This window comes from Xenopus laevis, chromosome 6L (assembly GCF_017654675.1).
Source record: "Xenopus laevis strain J_2021 chromosome 6L, Xenopus_laevis_v10.1, whole genome shotgun sequence".
Classification (NCBI taxonomy): Eukaryota; Metazoa; Chordata; class Amphibia; order Anura; family Pipidae; genus Xenopus; species Xenopus laevis.
Window position 1 is genome coordinate 141,496,922 of NC_054381.1, and position 8,034 is coordinate 141,504,955.

Consider the following 8,034-nt stretch of genomic DNA (forward strand, 5'->3'; position numbering starts at 1 on the left):
ACATTATGGCTGCAGCCATTCAGCAATAATATTATGGAGAATTAGGAGAGGAAAAAAGGGTTGGTTTGACCCAAAATCTCACTTTAGTTAGCCTTCAAGCTGTGCTTCCAGGAGTAACTAGCAGCAGGGGGTGAGAAACTTGCCTCAAATGGCAGCGACTTACCATGGATGACAAAAAGCCACTCCTGGTAACTTAAAGAGCTGAAATTCTGATATTTAAATGAATTTCAGCTCTTCTAGAGCAGAGCATGCTATTACTAGCAATGCAACTCCTGACCCACTCCAGCACAATAAAAACTAAGTGTGGAGGGGCAACACCCAATAGGCTGTCTCAGGGCTAGGGTTGCCACCTGGCCGATATTTTACTGGCCTGGCCAATGGCTTGATGCCAATGTTATTAATAGTAAAAAATGGCAAGAATATAGGAAGGCTGGTATTTTTTTCCAGAAAAGGTGGTAACCCTACTCAGGGCGGCACCTACTCCCGAAATGCCGCTGATTTGCAGAGCAAACATACATTTCCCCAAAAGTCAACTGATCTTTAGACTGGGCCCCTCCAACCACTTCTCCAGGTCTCCATATAGAGACCAGCCCCACAGATAAGGGACCATTGTTGTAGAATAGATAATGAAAACAATCAGTGGCGTAACTACCAGGGGTGCAGAGGGTCCCCATTGGGGCCCACAGGAGCCATGATAACAGTTATTGTGGTAGGCTGGGCAGGGGAGATTTTGTAGCATGCATGCCAACAGCACAATTCATAGGGGGTAGGGCCTGAAGGGGTCCCGGGTGCCCATCTGGTACTAGGGCCCACTCTCAAGTAGTTACACCACTGAAAACACTTATGATTATATTTGATACTGAATCAGCCCAGACTCAGTAAAGCATAATAAATAATGCTGCCTTGCCTTCCATAGGGTAGTGATCGGTGAGACAGTGAAACCCAAAGTGTTGCTATTAGGGACAGAGGTTCCCTTGCAGCTACAGGAATGGCCGTTATGTGTCAGTGAGGGAGTAGTTCTGCAGCTACCGCTTATGTCTCCACTGCATCATTCAGGAAAGGACAAATCTGGGCAACTCACAGCTCATACACTGACAATTGATAATAATGTGTGGCACGCCCATTAGCAGCGAGGCTTTATGTAATGCAGTAATCTGCCTCCCCTCATTGGGTCCTTTTACTAAAGCGCGGTAAATTTGACTACATGTAGTTCCGACAAAATATTCGCAAAGTTTACTAAACAGCAATGTGCTCATTGCATGTCATTGCGATCACTTGCGGTAACTACGGTAACAAACCAGCTTACGTTAGCGGTAATTTTAGCGATTTGCAAATTTTCTGGCAACAAATTACGTTTGCGAATATTTATGCTATAAAATAGTCTTGTTTTATGGAGGTTATTATGGCAATTTTTACTGTGACATTTATGGCCAGAAATGCATCTTCAAAACTCATAAACTTTATTGACTGATGGTTGTACCATCCAACAACATTACCAGAATAACACCAATCAAACATGTCTGCATCATATAAACCGATACTTGATCCATCCACTGACAAACCCTTCTGTCAATAGAATCATATGAACAAGAAATCATACCAGTCAATCTCTTTGCTTCATATAAATGCACAGTTTAATGTAGCCAATCACAATGAAACCGAACCCCCTGCCAATAGGATCATAAAGTTACTGAAATCAAATATAAAAATAATATATACAGCCGCTGCCAATAATACGCCTTTGAGTTGAAAAGCAGAAGCCAAAAGATCCTGCGGGCAATAGCTACAGATCTCTCTTGTGTTGGCAATGGCTACAGCAAAGAATGATGGGTAAAAAGAGTATTATGGGATATTTTCTATTCCCTTACGAATTTTCTGATGGAAAAAATAATTTACCGCCACTATCTAGATGGCGGAAACATTTTGCAAATATTCTGGTGTTAATTTTGTCTTTCCCACATTTCGCTGTTTAGTAAACCGGCTGTTAATGTGTACGTCGCATTTTTCAGCAAATGCGATAACTGGTGATACATTTGTTTATATTTTGTGCACATGTTTTTACAGCGCTTTAGTAAACGGACCCCATTGCCCCTAGAGTCTTAATCCATTGGACAAGTATCTAGTTCGGAACTAGCCTCTTTCTCCATTGGGTTAAGAGTTTTTAAGAAAGTCATAGTCTTACAAATGATTCTAGAGGTTCAGCTGCACTAGCCATAATATTCAGACATTTTAGGTTTTCCTTGTTTTATTATTGATGATTTGGTTTTTTGTTAATTGGTTGGTTTACTCCTTTCACTTTAGTCTTCCAGCCAACACACAGATCATGCTCCCCACATTTAAGGTGAATTGGTTGCAGCAGGTTAATCTCAGTTTGCACATAATTTTCATGGTATATATATGGGGGGGGTACTGTATGTCTAATTTGCTTCTTGGGTGGGTTGGGTACTACTTGGAAGAATAGAAAACACCTGGAAAGTGGCGCTCTAATCTTTTTAACATATTTAAAATGAATAATGACACATATGAAGGGTAGCATAACGTATAGCCTTTCAACCAGAAAAAGCAATAGATCTGTCAGGATCAGTTATTTTTTTACTCACCATTGAAGAGCCTGAGATGAACTATCACCCTGAAATACATGCATTATCTAACCAACTTTATTTTCATGGTTTACACAATTTTTCAACATATTTCTAGGGAACCTCATACCACAACAACTGCATACCCCACTCTCCTGCTTTGGAAACCTGTCTTTGCCCATGATGCATTGCATTCTGGAATCTAGTTATAATCATCATTGAACTGTCCAAGTTAAAGACAAGATTAATAAGCTATAGAGAATTATAATAACAGAGCCGGCAAAAAAAACATTTAATTCTATGACTTTTGTTTTCATATAGAAGGCAGAGATGTACATGTAGATCCCCTGAATCTGAGGTTTCTATGCAGGAATCAACCCATTAAAGTAATAGCTTAGTTCTCCCTGACCTCCTCTTCTATTCTCCTTATTGCTTAGTTGTGACTTGAGTCCTTCATCAGGTCCAGTACCTGTGGAATAGCCACAAAGTGGTCAGATTGTGGATAGAAAGTCCCTGATTCCCTGAACTTTCAGGGGTCCTCAGTTAACCCTGCTTGGGTACCCAGGCTGATTGCAGGCTCACATTCTCCCCACCCACCTCCCAAAGTTAAAAGTGATGATTTTTCCCCTGACCTTACAGTTGATCCTCCTCTGGAGTGAAATTACTTCTGCCCACTGGTGACATCAGTTCCGCTTACAAGGGTCCCCGGGTCAGATTAAGTTTGGATAGTGCGGGTAGGGTCAGGTATGGGGACAGAGAGCTTGATAGTAGTTCATTGGGTCTGGGTTGGATGTTGAGCATGGGCCTGCCCAACTGGACCCACGCAGGTCTACTCTGGAATGGACCATACAAGCAACAAGTGGTGATGTTTTTTACACAATGTTTCATAGCCCCCTTCCCATTTTAACTAGAGAATAATGAGATGTGTACATACAACACCTCTTTAATTTTTGTTGTGACTGTTTTGGCTTATAGAAGTCCTTTATCTGTGCATTTGTAATTTAATATCTACCGCACCAAACATGGAGTAGCTTCAGTTTGACTGTGAAAATAATAAAAACTGTACAAAGAAAAAGAAAAAGTTCAGCACAAGCTCTTTATTGGTTGATCCATGGAGTATACTGTTCTGTTGCTGTGTACCCTGGCACTCTAGAGAATTGTTCAGTATAAAAATAAAAACTGGGTAAACAGATAGGCTGTGCAAAATAAAAAATGTTTCTAATGTAGTTAGTTAGCCAAAAATGTAATGTATAAAGGCTGGAGTGACTGGATGTCTAACATAATAGCCTGAACACTACTTCCTGCTTTTCAGCTCTCTTGCTTTCCACTGATTGGTTACCAGGCAGTTTCCAATAAATGACTTGAGGGGGCCACATGGGTCATAACTGTTGCTTTTGAATCTAAACTGAATGCTAAGGATCAATTGCAAACTCACTGAACAGTTATGTCCCATGTGGCTCCCCTTAAAGTTGCTGACTAACTCAGAGTTAGAGAGCTGAAAAGCAGGAAGTAGTGTTCAGACTATTATGTTACACATCCAGTCACTCCAGCTTTTATACATTAGATTTTTGGCTAACTAACTATATTAGAAACATTTTTTATTTTTCACATCTATTTACCCAGTTTTTATTTTTACACTGAACAATTCCTTTAAGAAAGATGCCACATATCTTACAGACATACAGGTATTCCTACAGCAGTAAAGCTTTAAGCATTTAAACCATGAGCTATATCAGGCTGAAAGTTGGGACTCCATGGGAGGCTTGAACTAAAAAAGTCGGATAACCACTGTTTTAAACAAGGATAAATGATTTTGACCCCCAGAACCAATTTCCCTGTATATTTAGCACTTTGAAGGGGTTGTTCACCTTCAAACAACTAGTTGTTTCCAGACAGATCACCAGAAATAACGATTTTTTCCAATTACTTTCTATTTTCTAAGCGTCACCGTTTCATTTTTCACCTTCTAAAGCAGCTCTGGGAGGGGGGGTTGCCGACCCTGTAAACTGTTCTAAATTAATACATTTAGGGGCATTTTTATCAAGGGTCTAATTTGAAAAACTTTGAAATTCAAATTCAAAAAGACCAACCGAAATTAAGTCGAAGTTTTTTTTGGCAGAATAGGTCAGTTTTTTATCGAAAAGGTCTGTATTTGGCTGAATTAGAATCATACGAATCGAAGTTATAGCGCATTAGATCGAATTCGAATCAAAGTTTTTCCCAAAAAAAAACTTTGATTTGACTCAATTGACTCCAATTAGATTCTAGGAGGCTAAAACAGCAATTTGGCAGGTTTTAGATGGCGAATGGTCAAAGTCGAATTTTTAAAGAGACAGTACATGATAAATTTCAATATTCGAATTTTCGAATGTTTTTCAAATTCGAATCGAATTTGGACTATTTCTGGGGAACAATCTAAAAACAATTGAACTGAAAAAAGTGTTTGGAAGGTGTTGACCTTTGAGACAACCTGTATGATGTAGAGAGTGATATTCTGAGACAATTTGCAATTGGTTTTCATTTATTGAAGGTTTTTGAGTTATATAGTTTTTTTTTTTGAAAGCTGACAAATAACTATAAAACGATATAAAATAAATAATGAAAACCAATTGAAAAGTTGCCTAGAATTGCTCGTTTTATTATATAATAAAAGTTACCTTAAAGGGACCATAATTAGTTAGAAATAAAAGCCACAACTGTTTAACAAACCTATTGACACTGGGTAAAATTACGTATTTTCTTTTTAAATCTTTTTGTGTCTGCTGTCTTTTATATTGCATTCATTTGCACACAATCCTGCCATAAAGGTTCACGCCAGCATCAATTAACAGAGAAAACACAAAGGATTGCGTTCAACAAAGACTTGTTTACTTTATCTACTCTAAACCAAAGTGAATTCAGTGCACAATCCTTTTAGAGAAAGCTTTTTGTCCGTTGTAGGTAGCAAACAAGGTTTCATTTACGCCGGGGATTACAGTGAAGAAAATGTGTGTAAATCAATACACTGACAGAATAAAAAAAAACTTTTAGTATGATGTAGAGAGAGATATTCTGAGACAATTTGCAATTGGTCTTCATTTTTTACTATTTGTGGGTTTTCAGTTATTTAGCTTTTTATTCAGCAGCTCTCCAGTTTGCAGTTTCAGTCCAAATGACCCTAGCGACCATGCACTGATTTGAATAAGCAACTGGAATCTGAATAGGAGAAGCCTTAATAGAAAGATGAATAATAAAAAGTAGCAATAACAATAAATGTCTAGCCTAAGGGTAAGGGTACACCTGGAGATTCGGGGAGATTTAGTCGCCTGGCGACTTATCGACTCTTCTTTGGGGCAACTAATCTCCCCGAACTGCTTCAATTAAAAAACGCTTTTGCCAATGCACTTACGGCGCTTCGATTTCAGAAGTCGCCCGAAGTTTACACGTGAGGAAACGAGCGATTTCGGAAATCGAAGCGCCGCGAGTGCCATGCCGCAGGTGTTTTTTCATTGAAGATGACAGAAGAAACGTGGAAGCAGTTCAGGGAGATTAGTTGCCCCAAAGAAGAGGCGATTAGTCGTCGGGCAACTAAATCTCCCCGAATCTCCAGGTGTGACCTTACTTTTAGATGGGGTCAATGACCCCTGTTTTAAAGTTGGAAAGGGTCAGAAGAAAAAGGCAAATAATTCAAAAATGATATAAAATAAATAATGAAGTCTGATTAAAAAGTTACTTAGAATTAAAAACATCCAGGTGAACCACCCCTTTAAGAAATAAAAATAGAAATAAAATGCTAATATTTCTAAATCATTTTCTACACTGTAATAAACTCATCCAATACTCAATAAAAGGCCCGAATGTTTGACACTGATAGTTAAATCAACTTTTATATTATTGATGTTATTGTGTATTTTTTTATATCATATATTAATTTTAAAATATATGTTTCAACCTTTTGCCAGACAGCCATGAGAGGTTCCTATTCGTATCATGCATTTTCTAGCTCTGCAACATTCACAAGAAATAAAGTTTGATCTAAGGCCTCTGGCATTCTAGTCCTTTGCTACAAACAATGTTGATTTTTGCAGTCTATGGCCATTACATGGTTAATTAAAAATAGAAATGGGAAATGAAACTTCATTTTAATTTTTAAAAAACAAGGAAAGCCTCGTTCACTGGGGTGTTTGTAATTGTTTTCCTTTTACTTCCTCTTATTTAAAAAGTACCCAGAGCAGTTTTCTGTATGGCTGGCTGCCGTCATCTATCAGGGGAATGGGGATGGTCCTCCTAGCCAAATATTACCCTGGCCCAGGCTAATTTTTAAAGAAGAGGAGTGCCAGCTCCTACAGGTATGGGACCTGTTATCCAGAATGCTTGGGACCTGGGGTTTTCCTCATAAGGGATCTTTCTGTAATTTGGATCTTCATACTTTAAGTCTACTAGAAAATCATATAAACATTAAATAAACCCAATAGGCTGGTTTTGCCTCCAATAAGGATTAATTATATCTTATTTGGGATCAAGTACAAGCTACTGTTTTATTATTACAGAGAAAAAGGAAATCATTTTTAAAAATTTGTATTATTTGGATAACATGCATGTGTGGGTACATTATTCATGGGAAAAAAAACAAGTATAAAAAACAGTAAAATCATAGTAACCTCGTTGGTAAGGCTGAGTGGTTATTTCTGATGATTTGTTTTACAGGGGCGGTTCACAAATATTATATATTTTAGTATTTTTTAGAATGGCTAATTCTAAGCAACTTTTCAATTGGCCTTAATTTTTTCTTTTTTTTATAGTTTTTTAGTTATTTCCTTTCTTCTGATGCTTTCAAGCTTTCAAATGGGAGTCACTGACCCAATCTAAAAACAAATGCTCTGTAAGGCTGCACATTTTTTGTTATTGCTACTTTTTATTACTCATATTTCTATTCAGGGCCCCTCCTATTCATATTCCAGTCTCTTATCCAAATCAATGCATGGTCGCTAGGGTAATTTGTACCTTAGCAACCAGATTGCTGAAATTGCAAACAGGAGAGCTGCTGAATAAAAAGCTAAATAACTCAAACACCACAAATAATAAAAAATGAAAACCAATTGCAAATTGTAATGGAATACCATTCTCTACATCATACTAAAAGTTAATTTATCGGTGAACAACTCATTTAATTGAATTTGCAGAGGCAGTGAGAACGCTGAATATATGGCAGAACTGTGCTGCTTTCTCCCAGCCGGTTTAATTAGAAACCTATCCAGACTATAAACTCTAGAGCTCCCAACTTCCCAGTTTGATTGCATAACCTGTTTGCTATAATATGAGCACAGAACGTTTACGAAAGCCTTAAACCGCACGTGACGCGAGTTATTGGCTGCTCTATTGTCCCTTTTCTATGCAGTATTCTCTCTGTTTGCTAAGCCCAAATATTTGTTAAATATTACTTGTTCTCTGGAAATAAGAGTACACTCCTTTATAG